The 18,896-nt window shown below is 29.5% G+C and overlaps 2 non-coding genes across 2 annotated transcripts; both read right to left on the bottom strand.

Annotated features, from left to right (window-relative positions):
- Positions 1-8,793: 8,793 nt before the first annotated feature.
- Trnas-uga lies at positions 8,794-8,875 on the bottom strand. Its single transcript has one exon. It is a non-coding gene; the product is annotated as a tRNA-Ser (tRNA).
- A 1,118-nt stretch (positions 8,876-9,993) lies between these two features.
- Positions 9,994-10,076, bottom strand: Trnaq-uug. The gene has a single exon. It is a non-coding gene; the product is annotated as a tRNA-Gln (tRNA).
- Positions 10,077-18,896: the final 8,820 nt, after the last annotated feature.

The following is an 18,896-nucleotide window of genomic DNA, read 5'->3' as shown; positions in this document are numbered from 1 at the left end:
TTTTTTTCCAAAAAAGTCAATTTTTGTAAAATTTTCAATTTCTCAAAAATCTATTTTTTTACAAGCTCTGGATTGCACTTAAAATCCCATAAGATAATTATTTTTCTATTTTTTTTTTTAGGGTGGTTATGGTCAATACTATCACCCCGTTTCGGCTCGACGTCAAGGTCTGGGACACCGTGTATATATTGTAATCAGACAATTATTATTTCGTTCCTTTCAAAAATTCTTGACAATCCCTGGATTCTTAAATGTCGTCTTTTCAAGTATTATACAATAACACAAAGAACAATGAGATTGTGTATGAATTTGTAATATTTAAGAAAATGCATTAAAAGGATCAGATGCACTGTATATAGTTTGTCCTTAATAAGCCGCGTGCATTAAGGCAAACATTGTTGAGTTTAATTCCAAGTCATAAACTCTCTAAGGCGCTATATTTTTATTACTAACATCCCTGAAGAAGATTATAACATCTCTAAAAAAAATATTTTAATAACTTTATAAAATGTGATATTTTGATATCATAATGCACCAGTCGTAATTGACATGTTGTCCCTGGCCTACGTGCACAAATACAATTATAATACGCAAATGAATTAAAATTGAACAATTGAATTGACAATTACTAAATAAATAGATAACTTCACAATACAAATTATTGTAAAATTGTATATGTCTACTGTGCAAAAATTTACAATTTATTACAAGTAGAAGTAGAAAAGCAAGCTTTCAGACATGTATAAAAAGACTGATAGAAAAAGATTTTAAACACTATAATTTATATAAAATAGTGCCCATTTAGGTGCCAAACTACAACTTAATTAATCAAAATAAATTGCATTACATTAATATGTAGTACAAGTAAATTAATTATTCTGAAGTTATTGTTAGTGAATTATCGCGTTTCATTATACTCGTGAAATAAATTTCTTCTAAACCGTGTTTGTGTCAAAGTTTGTGTCATAGTTAAACAAAGTTGGTGCATTATTTGTTTTCTTTAGAGAGTGAATTTATTTAGCGAAAATGTTATGTGCTGTATTTCCACTAAAACGATGTAGTCGTGTAAACACGATATTTGTACCAGAAAATGTCAACAAAAGTTTTCAAAATAAAACCAGAAGCGGTGTACACAGATATTTGCATTTTCATGTATGACATTACTCTATTCGGAAAAAAGAGTCGAAGTGTAAAGTGTAACATAGACGACTAAGCGCATTGTTTGTAATCCGAAAATATAAAATTTTGTACGAAATTGTGCAAATATGAGCATAGATGTTAAGCAAAGAATATATAAATATATACCTATATTATTATTATCTGGTAGGAGAAAAGACTCCTCAAAATATTCATGGTACCACTACCAAATATTGCTTTCCACCATAATGAGGGCTAACAAAAAAAAAATAGTGAAAAATATGTAGTTGAAAAATAGTAAATGCTAATTTTAAATAGTTTCTATTCAAATTCAGTGGCCTCAGATTACACTTTTTGCATTTATGTAAATCAAACTTATAAAAAGCACGCTCATTGCACGTAGAAAGAGGGCTTACAATAATACTTCCCAGGAATATTTTTCAGGTTTAATAATATTTAGAAAAAAGCTAACAAAATGACTGCCCTACATATAATATACAGAGACCGCCTTTCCAAAATTTAATCAATTCTGCATCTCGTCAATACAAGTAAAATATTTTTTGAATTATTCAAATCGGGCGCTCCGTTGCCTCAAAAACTGAATTACCATTTTTGTCACTTTTTGTCCCGTATATTCAAAATGGCTGGACCTGACTTCACCAAAAACTAATCAGCACTTACCCTACGGGAAGTTAAAAATCTAAATTCAAAACCTTAAAGATGTGCTGTAATTAAATGAAAATTTGGATATTTATATTGGTCTTTGTTTGATTTTTGTTTCTATTCCATAATTAATAATGTATGATTTAACTTCCTGCTGCAAAAATAACAAATTTACCATATGGGTTAAGCTTTTTCAAAATGCACATATCCAAAATTTTATTATTCAAAAGAAATAATAGCTACAGTCGACTTCATATAAAAAAGCGAAATTTTTTATTTGAAATTTAATAACATTTTAATTAAGCTCAGAAATTCTAAATAAGTTTCAATAACAGTATTCTTTAGTAGCAGAGACATTTTTCTTAAATTCCTGTCAAGCTCCTCAATTTCGAGAGTAAATGCATTTATTAATAAAATGGAAAAATATGAAAAACACACATGCATACATATGCGAATGTGCGTGTATTGCATTAATTTATTATTACGAAACAAGGGCGAGCCCCAAGTGAGGCGAAATGAAAAAAATAACAAAAAGAGCAGAAACGCACGCCGCCGCGCCGGACGGTTTATAACTCTAATTTAATGAATATACGTGAGTCATTGCAAAAACTTAAGCAATTCTGTGATTTTCATTAAAAAAATCCAATTAAAGCGAGTACAGGCGAGTAAAAAGTTTCCATTGGAAACGCGATAAGCTCTTTTGTTCGCCCGCCCGCACCCGCCTGCAATACCGAAACGATTTTTGCGCCGAGATTGCCATGAGCTTATTTTTTCATTATTCTTTCTATGTATGGTACACGCATAAAGATATGTGATTTTTTTTACTATACTAACACATATGCGTATTTAAGGGTGCAAAGACAGGTTTGTACAAACAATGACTAACAATAAGTCAGGTATCAAACAACCTTTGGTACCAGGTTTAAAAACTTTTGTCCGCAAAGTGATGACTTTGTATACCTAGAACCTAATATAATACTAGTAGGGTGCATGGCATCGTGCCTTAAGGCAAATTGCTGGTACTTCCCGTACCGAAATTAAAAATCTTGGTACGGAACCCAACAAAAAAATTAAACAAAATGTGTACACATTAAGAAAATCTTTATAAAATATCTGATAATCTGATGTGCATAAGCCAAATAAACATTTTTGACCGCCAAATGATATTTTTTTAACTTATTTTTATTGAGAGTCCCTAACCGCTAGTGCTGCCTTCTCAAAAATTTAATCAGTTCTTCATCTTGTCAATACAAGTGAAATGTTTTTTGAATTATTAAAATCGGACGCCCTGTTCTCCTAAAAATTGAGTTACCGTTTTTGGCACTTTATGCCGCGTATCTTCGGAACGGCTAGACCTGCCTCCGCCAAAAACTAATCAGTATGTCTCTTTATCAATACGAATCGAATGTTTTATTCAAATCGGTTGATCCGTGTTCCCAAAATCGTCGACAAAAATTTGTATCCGCTACACACATCCATCCATTTTTCTAAGGTATGCCAAAATGTTCAGAAACCTTTAAAACGTAAAGATATATAAAAATTTTCATTTTCTTTTTTTTGCGCTTACTATAACATGCCTTACGGGAAGTTAATAAGTATGCATAATTATTATAAAAGTGAATTTCATAAAAGCACAAAGAACACCCTGTATTCCCATATACTATTATATATTATAACTGTACCATGTTGAAACTATCGACTTTGATCATTTTTAATTATCTTTATAAGTGATCTCTAAAAATATTCTATTATGATAAGTGACTGAAATCTGAGAATAAAATTAAATCAGAAGAATGTCGTGGTATAGACTGCTTTAAGTGAAAACTAATTAAAGAAAGCTTTGTTTTTCTGCCAACTGGAGTATAATGATAATTACTTCTTCATAAAAAGGCATAATTGTTCTAAAACTGTCCTTAAAGAATATTAAGAAATTCATTTCTCTTATTGATAATAGAGAAAAGATGGGTGTTATATTACAATGCAGAGACCAGAATCGTTAGATATTTTAAAATGTTTCCAACGTAAAATTAACAATTGTTTTGTTCAATTGAATTTAAATTTGAATTGAATCATTAATTTTCTGGTCAAGCTCTCGTATAAAAAACCAATTGCAGTTGCCTAAATTAAATCAATATATCCGAATTCACGACATATATGGATTCCAACGGATTAAATCAATTCCTAGACGAATTGTCTGTATTGCCAATTCAACGAAATGTATGCACCACGCCCTTTTCGAGTATGATATCCCTTACCAGGTATCCAATGTGATTTTCGAATCTTATCAAAATTGATTACCACTAAGATATATTGATAGGAGATAGGAGAAAAGAAAATAAATTGATATTGGATTATTAAAAAGTGCAGCAAATAGTGAATCAAAATCGTTTACTGGAGATCACCTATTTGATAAAAAAAATTAACTTAAAGTGTATGCCATCACCCAAGTGTTAAAGAGTATATTGATAAAAATTCTCTTTGTACAAATCTTGAAATTTTTACAAATTTGAAAAACAAATAGAAAATCTGAATTATACTATAATTATTACAGTGATTACGTGTGAATATTATACAAATATTGTAAAAATCATATTTCTACTAGAAATTTCTCTACAAATTCGCCTACAAGATCAGAGCGAGTCTTCACATTGGATGATAAAAAAAAACAATATAGTCATGATATTTACATTTTTAATTTTAGATTAAACATCATATTTTGTATTAATATTTTTATTCATTTGTAAGCAGTTTATTATAAATCAATATACTACCACTATAGTAAAAGCCTTATTGTAAGTAACAAAATGCTTTTTACTGAAGCAAGATTTATATTTTTTTGATAAAATCATTGCTTCGAATAAATTGATTGCATGAAAATAAGAAATAGAAACTTAAGTCAATAGTCTTGGGTTTTAAACCAAAATTAATTTTTTTATCAAAGTAAATCTCCAAATATAAAAATGTTTAGTTGTGGTTTCAAAATTTCACGTATCGTAGAATTCCACGCGATGGCTCCTGCTACTACCTTCCTGTCTATAGATCAATTTGTCGTTGAATTATTTCATTTGAGGAAAACAGCAAAAGGATTTATGGCAGATGCGCCTGTATAGATCGGTGGTATGAAAGTAACGGTGTATAAATTTAAATAAAGTTTGTCCGCAAAACATTCGATATATATGTGCATTTCGCACACGGAAATATTCGTGTGAGCTTTTTGAAGTTGTTTATAGTAATGGCGAAATGCTGCTGGAAACTATTTCAAAACTCACGGAGTAGCATCCGATTTATATATTTTTAAATTATTTATGGATATCGAAAAATAGCACTGAAGAAATCATATTTATCCGTTCGAGGATCACCTTAAATCAAAACCCTATAGATGAAAAATAGGAAGTGGGTTGATAAAAGTCAGAGTATTCCTCTCAGAGAATATGCTCAGAAAATCTCATTTATGATTGATATCGAATTTCTTGACTGCAAATCAGTATCGAAAAATAATAGTAATAAAAGAAGAACAACTTCATTGAAAAAAAAATCAAAGAAATGAATTGATTGTTCACGTGTAACTAACATTTTATAAATGTAAAAATTAATTCTCTTGGCTTCTATTTTCTGCACTCTTTGCTTCGTATCTACGTAACGGTTGGGCCTGCCTTTGCTAAAAACTAATAAACACTTCTTCCCATCATTACTAATTGAATGGTTTTTAGATCATTCAAATCGGATGCTCCATTCTTTCAAAAACTCGATTTCTATTTTCTGCACTCTTTGCTCTTTATCTCCGAAGCTGCTGGACCTGCATTTGCAAAAAACTAGTCAGCTCATCTCCCTATCAATAGAAATCGAATGTTTTTGAACCATTCAAATTGGTTGATTTGTGCGCCCGAAAACGTGACTGGAAATTTGTGTCCATACACGCATACACACACACATCCATTTTTTCTGAAGTATGCCAAAATGTTCAGAAACCTTCAAAACGTCGAGAAATGTAAAAATTTTCAATTTCGATTTTCGGCCCATTACAATAACTTACCCTGTGGGAAGTTAAAAATGTCTCCACACATATACACACGCACATCAATTTTTTCTCTGAAATGCCAAAATGTTCAGAAACCGCTGAATCGTGAAGATATGCAAAAATTTTCATTTTCGATATTTGGTTCATTACTATAACTCACCCTACGGAAAGTTAATAACTACTATGTTTTCATCAATCAGATCTTGCAATATATAAATTTTAAGAAAATTGTTCTTGTATTTGTGTCAGTATCAATAATCCATCGATGCATATGAAATCAATGAATGCACTTTGAGCAAAGACAATGTAGGAAATTCGACATGGCATGTCTCATTCTATTCGCCATTTGCACATTTAATTCTCGGGCTTGTACTTACGGCGGCATACGGGTGGAAATTCAACAAACTCTTCCTCTGGCAAAAGACTTCAAATGAATTGGTACTCTAAAGCTCTCTAGCATGTGTATATAGATCGCTACTCTTGTAATATATCAGATTCTATTTATACTGTAGTGCTTGGCATCCTTCTAATAAAATTCAATAAAGCAAGCGACTTATATTGAACATATATCAACGTAATGCATTGCAGAAAGCTCTCTAAAAATCTGGAATGTTTTTAAAATGCGATTTCAAAAGTGTTTCGCGTGTGTTGAGTTGGGAAGCGAATGTGAGCGCTGGCATGACTGAGCACTTGGCGCACGCGATTTTCGGATAAATTGAAAAAAAAATTGTATAATTTAATAAAATGAAAAAATATTTATTTGTATCAATTATAATACATAGATCACAAGCAAATGTAGTATTCGCAAATATTAATTTCAGTAATTTCACAATCCAGAAGTAACAGAGAATCAGCAGAATGCTTCAGAAACCAGCTAGTTCTTTTTATATAGTTTAAATAATTTTAAATTATTTCAACAACTTTTATGATTTCAACTAGATGACCCGACAGACGTTGTCCTGTACTTATGTTTACAATTCAAAAGTTCCAATTTTTTTTAATAACCTATACTGATATTTACCGATTAGTTAAAAATTATTGTTTTTTTACACTACAGTCTATACCGAAATGTATATACTTTGCTTTAAATAAAATGATAAGCATTTGCTTTTTTGAAAAACGTTATAAAACTGTTTTTTTATAATTAGTCTATTTTTTATAATTAGTATATTATTATACACCAAAGGAGTCTGAATTGTTTTCACTTTTGAACTTGAGAGTAAGATAAACCTAATTTCAAAATTTCATACAAATTGGAGCACAGTAAAAAAAATTCAGACCCAAAACATTCCATCGTTTGAGTAAATATTCCGTATCCGATGGCAAAAATATGAAAATACTAACGTTTATATGTGAAAAGGAAGAGGGCTGTTTTTAGGGTTTTCCCGGCAATTCTTCGATTTTTTCTCGCCGTAAGAACAATCCTTGGACTTCTACAAACTTTTCAAAGAAAAAATGACCAAATTGGTCCAGGGGTTGTTGAGTTATGCGCTTACCAATACATTTTGCGATTCATTTTTGTATTATAGATTAAGTTTTGCACGTTTCTAGAAAAATATTGTTGAGTACTCATTCTAATAAGATTGGATATGAAATGTCTACTACCTCAAAATAACCAGTTTTAAATAATTCAAATATATCTTATCAAACAGTATGTTTGCACATAAATACTATCATACTTCGAAATTTATATATTTTTGCAATTTACAAAAGCTATAAAAACAATTTTCAAAAAGCAATAAGTTGGTTTATATACTTTAATAATTTACTCTGAATGAATATACTTTAATAATTTACTCTGAATGAATTATCATGCTATTTATCTGATCATAATATATTTAATATAGCTGTGGTTAGTATTCAGACCTTAATCATGTAAATGCAATAAAATAATATGTATTGAATATTGCTTTGATGCTAGCTAATAGATATGCAAAAGATATATAAATAATTAATGAAATACAAAAATTTGAATAAACAATAATAAATATAAATGAGCCGATGTGGTCCATAGTATATTTGTTTATTCAGAATGCAAAATGCAAGTTGAATTGTAATTGAAAAGTTTTAGTTATTGATCAATCTGGCTTTCAATAACTTTTGAAAATATTAATTGCATTATGTATTATTAATTACATTACATATATATATATATATATATATATATATATATATATGTGTGTATATATATATTAATCAATAAGTAAATTTTGATATTGAATAAACATATAAATATATTACATATTGGCAACGTGAATGCATCCTTTACTCTAAGAAAACGCTCGCCAGCGAATGTGCCGGGTTTGATATAAAATGTGCACCATATAAATAATGTATTCTTTGATACGAATATAATCAATATCCTTTTGCTAAGAAATGCATGTGTTATATAATCGACAACTATGTATGTTCTTCCGAAGATTGCGAGAAAGATGCCCGTGCTTTGCTTTTAATCTTTTAATGAAGCAATATATATTTCGTTGGAGAATGATGTGTTTATGATGTCGGAGGAAATGTACAATTTAAATCGTTCTTAGAAAAGTCTGGTATGTGTAGGCGGTCAAGTAATGAAAACATGAACTTCTTTGTATTGCTGATCTTTAATACAATTTACTATCCATACCAATTAATTTATTAATGTATTTAAAAAAAATAAAACAGTTTTATCAATTATTACTGTTTTTTTTTTTCAATTTATATCTTTTAATAAAAGTTTAAAGTCTATTTTCTTCAGATATCTTATTTTAAATAATATGTCTGCTGTCAGAAAAAACAGTAATAGACTTGTTTAAAACTCATATTTATGAAGACATCAAAATAATTTGAACACGATCAAGTTATCAGAGACTATGTTTGTAACTCTATGTTTTTTCTTAAATATTGTAAATTTTAATTCTGAAATACTTAATAATTTTAATTTTTTAAGGTTTATACAGCAAAATCATGATTTTTTTTATTTTTAAGTAAAATGTAATCGCTGCGGACAGGATTCGAACCTGCGCGGGCAGGGCCCAATGGATTTCAAGTCCATCTCCTTAACCACTCGGACACCGCAGCACTGGTAACAAACGGTAAAAGTATGAATGATTGTCAGTAAATTCTGTTTTGGGTACAATATTAGCTTCAACTAATTGGTATTAGTATTTTGCCTTGGGGCAAGTTACATGAACTTCCCGATATGTGTAAATAATCGACTTAATCAATAAAAAATTAAATTAATTTATGAGTGATTAAAAGTATTCCGAGTGGATTTATTACACATAATTGAAAACGAACAAACACTTTAACTCGGAGTATTTTCTAAAAGCAAATTTTCAAAAATCAACCATTTTTATAATTGAACCAGCTTCCGTAGGGCTTTAATGGTTTAGTATGCTCATTAAGACCAAGTACTCTAATCGTTATACCAAGTAAATCGTCTAATTATAATTTCAACTTAATACTTATTTTCTCAAACTTTGATGAATTTTTAAAATTAAATTAATTGTCGTAAAGCCATAATATTTCAGTAAGTTCTAGAAGACCATTTTTTATATCACCAATAAAAGTTCCATAGAAATCAAATGGCATTTAAATTCTTGTAATCGGTCCAGCCGTTTTTACGCATACGTCGACTTGTAGTAAAAAATCTTTTCACACAGCACACGCATACTTTTTTCCAAATTTGGTCTCATTCGATTCAGAATGGCATGAAACGTTGAGAAAACATAAAATTAGTTAATCGGATTTTTTATGAAAACATAAACTTCTCATAAGGGAAGTTATGATAGAAAATTCAATTGATAAAAGTCAATTAAAATTTGTAATTCTGAAAGCAACTTATCAAATTTCGTATAATAGAGGCTTAACTGGGAACAAGGAACACAGTCCTCTGTTTTCGACTTCACTCTTTTTTCGGACCAATAAATGAACTGGACAGAACTTAAGAGTATTTTTGTTCACCATATTTTGTATCATTGTTGTAAATATCAACTAACATAAAATGAGAACTAACTAGTATTCAGAAATTATATACGAAAGAGTGATTCATGTCCTGCCTCTGTGCAGACGGGTTGGGAAAGTCGGATTAAATAGCGTATGTGCCATTTGAAAATAAATATTTTTTCATAATATTAATTAACACGATAATGTAGATTATAAATTATAATAAAACATAATTTTTATTAAAAAGTAAACGCTGCGGACAGGATTCGAACCTGCGCGGGCAGGGCCCAATGGATTTCAAAGTCCATCTCCTTAACCACTCGGACACCGCAGCTGATGTCCTTCGAAATACAACCGACAGTTGTATGTAAGTACCAAGGTGCAATTATACAAAACAGGTAAATTTGCAATTTTGTTGTTTGCATTCATTTTTATAATTTTTTCTCTTGAAATTAATCAAAGTTTTGTAAAGTTAAAATATTGATCCCGGAGAAAGTAGGTGCTACTTAAGAGCAATTAAATTTTAATTTAATTAGTTTTAATTGGTTCTAGTACTTATATAATAATGTATTTTATTTTTATTATATTGCTTATATAATACATTTCATTTTTAATCTAATATATCAATTTAATATATCTACTTCAAATGCACTGATTTAAATTCAATTCTAATCACACTACAATTATTTAAATGTTCTGTGTTAATAAACTTATCTCTTTATCTTCATTTATCTTTTTTTGTAATTAATATTCACTTGAATTTTTGAATGATGATATAGAACTGAGTGTCGAAGCACACATAGTCAATTTAATAATAATATTGACCTTTTTTTTATTGATAAATTGGTAATATTTTTTATTGATTATATATATATATATATATATATATATATATATATATATATAAATCGATTATCTCAGCGAATAAGATTATTCCTTCGCGTTTTCAAAGAGTATAGTGTACGGTTTCGCTTATAATAGATTGAATCAATGCATTAGTAAGATACATTTGAAAGCATTTACAGTGCTAATAAATTAAACAAAATGCCATTAAGGCTATTAGCTCAACAATTCTGAATTGAAATAGTTTTCACGTAAAGCTATTAATACATTTTCTTTCAAATATATATGACTAAGGAATAATACTCTAAAAATATCACGAACACAAATATTCAGATAAAGATTTTTGTTACTTATTTATATAACTAATTAATAAAAAAAGTAATATAATTAGGCAATAATATATTAGCAAAATTGTTTGACTCTTTTAAATTCCATAAAAAAATATTTTTCAATGAATAAAGACATTATATAATTATTATTTTTAATTTATTTGAACAAACTCGACGTCTAATTTTGTATGGTTATATGAATGACAGTATCTATTATCTGGTAAATTTGTTACATGTAATTTGTTTAATTTTGTTTTAAGACTTACATTTTAAATGAGGGGTCGAGGAACGTTTTTAATCATTACCCCAATTTTTCTTTTTTTCATTTAAGTTGATATTACTCCCATCGCGAAAACAGATTACCCTCCATATGGGCAACTTTGAAGCAAATACAGTAAATAACAATTAAAAAAGATACTTTTTACCTCCAAAAAATTTAAATTTTTCTCTATTTGGGGTAATTAACCCCGATTCTCTGACCGGCAAAATACAATAAATTAGCAAAGGAAGTTACAATAAAAGAAATAAATGTAATATAAAATTTGCTGTAATTTTAAACGCATAGTTTTGAGCATCGTTAAATTAATATAGGAAAACTCATATTCTCTGTAATAGAAAACTGAGTAAAAAATAGTATATTTTTTCTCAATGACCTCTACAAACAAAAAGTATCAAATGTAGAATATCATCTAACTAGCATAACATTGATGATTACATTCGTGCCTTAAAGCAAAAATCTGGAACTTTCCGTAACGTAGGTAAAAATCTTGGTACAGAACCCAAAAAAAATTAGACAAAATGTGTACAGATTGTTAAAATTTCTATAAAATATCTGATAATTTGATGTACCTATATCCAATAAACATTTTGTACCGCCAAATGACAATTTTTTAACAAATTTTTATTGAGAGTCCATAACCACTAGACCTGCCTTTTCAAAAATTTAATCAATCGTTCATCTTGTCAATACAAGTATTTTTTTTTTGAATTAATAAAAATCGGACGCTCCGTTCTTTTAAAAACTGAGTTACCGTTTTTTGGACTTTTTGCCCCGTATCTTCGGAACGGCTAGACCTGCCTTCGCGAAAAACTAATCAGCACATCTCCTTATCAATAAAAATCGAATGTGTTTTGAATTATTCAAATCGGTTGATCGGCGTTCTCGAACTCATCGACGGAAATTTGTATCCGCACATACATACACACATACATCAATTTTTTCTAAAGTATGCCAAAATGTTCAAAAACCTTTGAAACGTAAAGATAAATAAAAATTTTAATTTTTGATTTTTTGCGATTACTATAACTTGCCCTACGGGAAGTTAAAAAGGCAGGCATTTATAAAAGAACTATAAAACATAAATAAAATGTATTAAAGTTGATAATAAGTAAATACTGATTAATAGATTTAGAAGCTTAATTTGAGCTTAATTGATAAAACTACTATAACATTCCCTATTTTGAATTAACTAAACTCATTACAGATCTAGTATTTCTACTTAACTACAGTGGGGATCTGGTAGATCGATTAACGGCAGACGATGGTTCAATTGGCCCTTAAGACGTTTCTTGATTGCTTCCGATGAAAGGTTGTCTGGATTAGATGTGCTTTAAGAACACAAGATCGAGGAATGGGGCGACGCTCGCCAAATGCTGGATAGAGAATAGAACCAGGAGCTTTGGGTAAGGGAATGGGTCGCCTCCAGTAGCTGTGAGGCGAACCCATTAATGGAGCAATCTTATACGATTACTCGTTGTACGCAACTTTGTTGATGTTGGATTTTGATGTACGAATGCAGACGCAATGATGGTTATATAATGAAAAGAAAAGTATTTCAGCAGTACTTCTCGTCGCTAAGGTTGTATTTCAATGCAAATTCAAATTGAATCTATTTAGAAATGAAAATTATAAAATCTTCCGAATTTTTTCCAAAAGTTATTTTTGATTGCAAAAATAATCAACAACGCGTTGATAAATATGTTCAACTTTTAGAGCATTTATTTGTCATTATGATGATTCAAGCTTCCACATCATTCTAAGGTATCAAAATTAGAATTATATCTCATTATGTTCACCAAGTGTAATGTTTTATAATTTATTATTATTACATGAAAATAATATATGATGCAATCTAAAACTAGTGGTGTATGGCATAGTGCCTTGAAGCAAATTGCTGGAACTTCTCGTATCGAATCACAATATTGAGAATCCGAATGATTTTTGATATTTAAACAAAAATAATTTAAAAATAATGAAATAAAAGATTTTTTTTCTTCTCCCAAAAACAATCGTTTTGTCAACACAAGCAAATTTTTTGGAATCATTCAAATCGGATTCTTAGTTCTATCAAAAACTGCCATTTTTTTGCATACTTAGCTCCGTATCTCCAAAACGGCTAGACTTGCCTTTGTTCAAAACTAATCACCACGTCTCCCCATCATTGGGAATTGAATGTTTGTTAGATCATTCGAATCAGATGCTAGGTTTTCTTAAAAATTTGATTTCTATTTTCTGAACTTTTGTCTCCGTACTTCCGAAACGACTGGAATTACCTTTACCAAAAACTAATTGGCACATCTACCTACCAATAGACATCGAATATTCTTTGAATCATCCGAATCGGTTGATTTTAAGGTTGATCAGTTGAATCTAAAGTATACCACTTTATGATTTAAATTTTTTTTTATTGAACTATGCTGTTTTTTTTTAAAAAAAAGTCAAAATTTTGACTGTGAAAATACCCTCCCAAATTACACACTATATTTGGAAAATTTAAATAATTAGTTACATTTTAATTATTTATATAAATAGATTCTTCTAAAATAGTAAACCACTTTATGATTTTAAATATTTCATGCTGTTTTTTCTTTTCAAAAAAATCCGAATTTTGACCGTGAAAATATCCCCCTAAAGATTTCGATATTTTTCGTTAGTACGCCAAAGTTTATGGTATTTCCGATTATTCTAGAATGCGATTTTGTGTATTATATACACTATATGGAGTACATAAAATCATAGAAAATAGTAATTTTGTTAATGGATTTTAATTAACTATGCATTTTAATTATATATTAACTTCAACGTTAAATGTAGAATTTAGTAAATTTTATGTATCATTGCGTAGAAATATAAGAACAAAATCATTTTTCAGAAATATATGAACAATTATTGTTAATATTATTCATAATATTATTTCATGCTGCATTTCAAAAAATAAGATTTAGAGTTAGATTTTCCTCACAAGTTTTTTATTAAACTTATGCATCTTGGAATAAAATAAATTTTGTAACAAAAGATCGTTTTTTTTCACAGAAGTTTTTATCAAAACTATATATTTTCTTTTATCATTTTATTTTAAGATTTTGTACCTAATATTTATCATAAAGTCTTTCGTCTTTTAGTACTTTAAAGTACGTTGATGTAAAAGCTTAAACTGGAACGCGCCATTTCACTGTAGGTAATGCAAAGAATGAAAAACGAGAGCAATCTGAAGGAAATGCAATGCAATGTGACTACTTACGCTTTTTCATTCGCCGGAAAAACCTTGATTTGTTAGGACATATCAATCGCTAGCTTACAAAAGGCTAGACAGCCGAATTTAAGGAAAACGGATATCAGATCTCAAACCTTTTTCTAACTATTGGTAGCATGAAAAATAAAACTTGATAGTTATTACTAAAATTATTCATTAGGAAAAATATATTATGATATTGATTATTATGAATTCGATAAATTCAATGAATGGGCTAGCAAATAGATCGCAACATTATATTTGTTAAGCATAGCTTTAGTACTAATGAAGAATTATTGATAACTTAATTTCTTAAATGTCTATCAAAATTTAAAGTTTATCATATATAATTAGAATATCCTCTCAAAATAGCTTGTAGTTCTTGTCACGCCATCGCAAATCCTTCTACTCTAATAAAACATTTAGACTTTGCAAAATTTCAACTCTCGTATGCCTTGAGTGCTGAAATGCTTTTAATACGAAGTATATACTTTATATTCAAAGCACTTAAGCAGTTGCTAAGTGCCTCTATAAATGTTTATTCGACACAATCAGTATACAATATCTCTTGCGAACTATTATAATCCCGACTGCTGTATTTTTGTTTTGTTTCTGATCAACGCTAATGGCTCATTTGTATGGCTGAAAGGCGAACAAATAATGCAGAATTGAAACAACATATGTGTTTGTGAATGATTCACGTCGAGACTGAGAATGATTGATTTTCAATTTAATAATCATTTAGTGATTCTTAAAAGAACGTTATATAATTAAATTAACAATTAATCTACAAATCAATATTACCGTCCTAGGCAAATCCGTAAGCCAAGATAAACTCCAACTCGATTCAGGGAAGAATAGTGTGAGATATTTCTCATTGCTATTTCGCACCGCAGTGCCCAAAACGGGCAGCTTCCAATTGGAAACATATTTTTTTTGTTAATAAGAGTATAACTAATAATTTTCCACTACATCACATATTTCTCACTATTTCTGTTCATCCAAATAAATATTCACATGTCAGTTCAATATCTTGGCACCCACATAATTCAAAATCGATCTACATCGCATCACACAGTTCAGTTGAAAAAGTGATTTCTGCTTTATACATTCGTACACCCACCTATCTTGTTGTGTTTGGAATTTTCTATTATTTTTATCTATGAGATGTAACAGTATTCTTGCTACTACATGGCATGATATAACCCCATGCGATTTAAAAACTGAATAGATACGATTCTCTTTTGACGAAAATACTTATACACTATTAAGCAGGAGATAGAAATTATATGGTTTTAAAATGGGGAGTTCATTAAACTTTTTACTTTATTATTTTTGAAAAAAGGAATTATTTTTATTTATCGTACTTAAATATTTTAGAAATTTATTATTAATATAATATAATTAATTTTGACATAAAAATAAAAATTGTATTCAACAATTTGTTATGAATTTATCACGAACTCTATTTTTAAATATAACATTTGAAACTGAAAAAGCCATATCACAAAATCTAAAGTAGTGGATAGAGCGGGGCACAAAGGTCCAATGTTACTTTGAGCAATTATATTGTGATAACCAAACCAATTATATCACAGCTAACAACACATATTGGACAAAGATATCTGACTATGTTCAGCCATCATTGTAGTAATGTGTTTTTTTGCTGTTTCTCAAAATTTGTAACTATTTTACCACAGGAACGGGTAAATTGGGCCGGCCAGGGAAAAAATAGGGTCAATGTTTTATTTTAATTTTAAAGAGATTTTACAAAATAATAGCTTCATTATTGAACCAATGCAAGATATAAATTTCATGGGTGCAATTTACAGAGATAACACTGTAAATAACCTTGATCTGGTATTTATCAGCAGAGTTGGATTACCTATTTATTTAATTTATCTCTTGCATAATTGCTTTCTCAAACTTAATTTACTTTTTTATTTATAATTTTGTATTTTTACACCTTTGCCGTGGTGAACATTCAGTTGGCTTTTTTTCCCTACCAATATGTAATAAAGGAGAACTTTTATAAAGGTTATATAAAAGAAACTGTTGAATCTAACTTAAAGTTAATAATACGACTCACAAAACAATCAAATACCGTACACTTAAAAATTATATTGAGGTCTCGTAAACTAAACAACAGTGCTCACAACCAAAACAAATAACAACAAAAGAAAATATTTTTATTATGGAATTTCAAACATTGTCGTTATTATTCCGATAGCAACATCGTAAGAATCAAGGTGATATCTGGTTACAAATATTGTTATTAGTTTTTTTTAACTTTAGTGGCTTTTAAGATATCGGTGGTGTTACATTTAAGATATCGGTGAATTATATTGAAGTCTCGTAAACTAAACAACAGTGTTCACAACCAAAACAAATAACAACCAAAGAAAATATTTTTATTATGGAATTTCAAACATTGTCCTTTTTATTCCGATAGCAACATCGCAAGAATCAAGGTGATGGCTCTACTTTCAAATATGAATGTTATTTTTTTTTAATTTTACTAGTTTTTGAGATATTGGTGGTGGACCTTTCTACCCAAGAAACTTTAAGCTCCGCTCTACCCTACCAGTTTACTAATTTTGTCTCTAGTGCAGCTTATTTGTTTTCTTCTTTCCTGAAGATTTTTTGAAAATGTGTACTCATTGTCTTCCTTCATTAGATAATAATGCTCTAACGTATCACATTCATACCAACATTCATACTAGAGCGCCATCTAATCCTTGCCATAGATTACCCCCATAGATTAATATTTTATTGTGCCTTAAGACAAATTGTATCTACACTGTTCAGAAACCTTCAAAACGTCATCACATGACCTAGGACTCCCCAAAACATTTTTCTTCTGCATATTATTTTGTTTATTACTAATCATAATTTTGCTCTGCTAATAAGAAATGTATTGTAAAACAATATAAAGTTTTAAATTAATATCTAAAACGTGAGTGAACAAGTTTCTGACGGAATCTGGTTTGATAGAATTTTCTTGAACAGAGGCGAAACTCAACTGTCTATCCTTTTAATCATATTTTTTAATAGGAAGGCCAGATATTTGCATTTTTATGCAAGGTTTTTAATAAAAATCACAAATGTTAAAATCGTTTTGAACAAGATACCTAGTATTTAATACTCAAACACTACGGCAAATACCACTAAATATCTAACAATAAACAGCTGGTGTTACAATTAAACTATATCCACAAAAATATTTGTATTGGTTAATTACGATAAGAATAAAATAATAAACTTTAAAAAAAATGAAATTTTGGTAAAATATTTATCCTCGCTCTCCGACTTTTCCCTCTACGTCTAGAGTTGCACGATGTGTCGAGAGTCTACGGGAGGCGCACAAGTTCCGAGAAGGAATTACGCCGCAAATGAGGCGGCAAATTAGATGTTTTCGGGAAAGAAAAAAGGGTCAGATCCGTGTACACGCGTTTCGATAGAGAAAATGGCATGAATCGTGCGCAAAAATAAAAGAGAGCATCGCGAACCCGCGCGGATCGAATCAAGGGGACAAGGCGAGATAGAATGCGTTCACGGTGGCGGTATTTAGTGCTAGTCGTCGATTATATTTATACTTCGTCTGGAAATATTCGATCGACCGCGATAATGGAAAATTCTGGTTTCGCATCGCTTTCGATTAACTAAATTCACAAATAAGTATTACACTCACACAGAGAATAGAATTGAATGCATCTACACATACATACATCGATATACACTATATATTTTGAATTATGCCTAGGTTCTAAGGCATTGAACTGCCATATGAATATTTATTTGGATGAGGAGTTGTAGAGAAAATTATGTGATATAATATAAAATTAACAGTTATTCTCTTAATGATCTATTGTCAAGTCTGACCGTCTCTATTAATCTCTTGGTCTCTATAAATGATCTCTATATCCACTACTACCATCATTATACATTATCTATCTTTCATTATCACCTACACATAATACCCTTATATAGATCCAATACTTTCATTCATGCCAACATTTATACTAATACTATTATTCATATCAACATTCATACTAATATTGCTATAGATTAACTTTTTTTTCATTCTGCAATCAAGTTGTTTATAATTGATTATTTACAAATTAGTAGATAGATTAACTATGAATATTTTATTGTGCCTTAAGGCACATCACTGAAGCTTAAAATTTTTAAAAGAAATATTAGTTTTTTGGTAATCCTGGAAAAAAATGCGTTTTAAAAATTAAAAAAAATGCGTTTTTTTCGAAATACTGATTTATTTCGAAAACTTAGAAATTATTTGAAAATTGATTTTTCTTGATCGGGTGGGCCTACTTTTGCCAAAAACTAATCAACACGTCTCCTTATCAATAGGAATCGAATACTTTTTAAATATTTGAAGTCAGTTGAGCGATGTTCCCGAAAACGTCGATGAAAAATTGTATCCACACATACACACACACACACATCCAT

The sequence above is a fragment of the Ctenocephalides felis genome, unplaced genomic scaffold (assembly GCF_003426905.1).
Source record: "Ctenocephalides felis isolate EL2017-DRISC unplaced genomic scaffold, ASM342690v1 CF-g0.4_SCAFFOLD_03132, whole genome shotgun sequence".
Classification (NCBI taxonomy): Eukaryota; Metazoa; Arthropoda; class Insecta; order Siphonaptera; family Pulicidae; genus Ctenocephalides; species Ctenocephalides felis.
The sequence above is the reverse complement of the archived record's forward strand: the minus strand, read 5'-3'. Positions and strand labels throughout refer to the sequence as shown.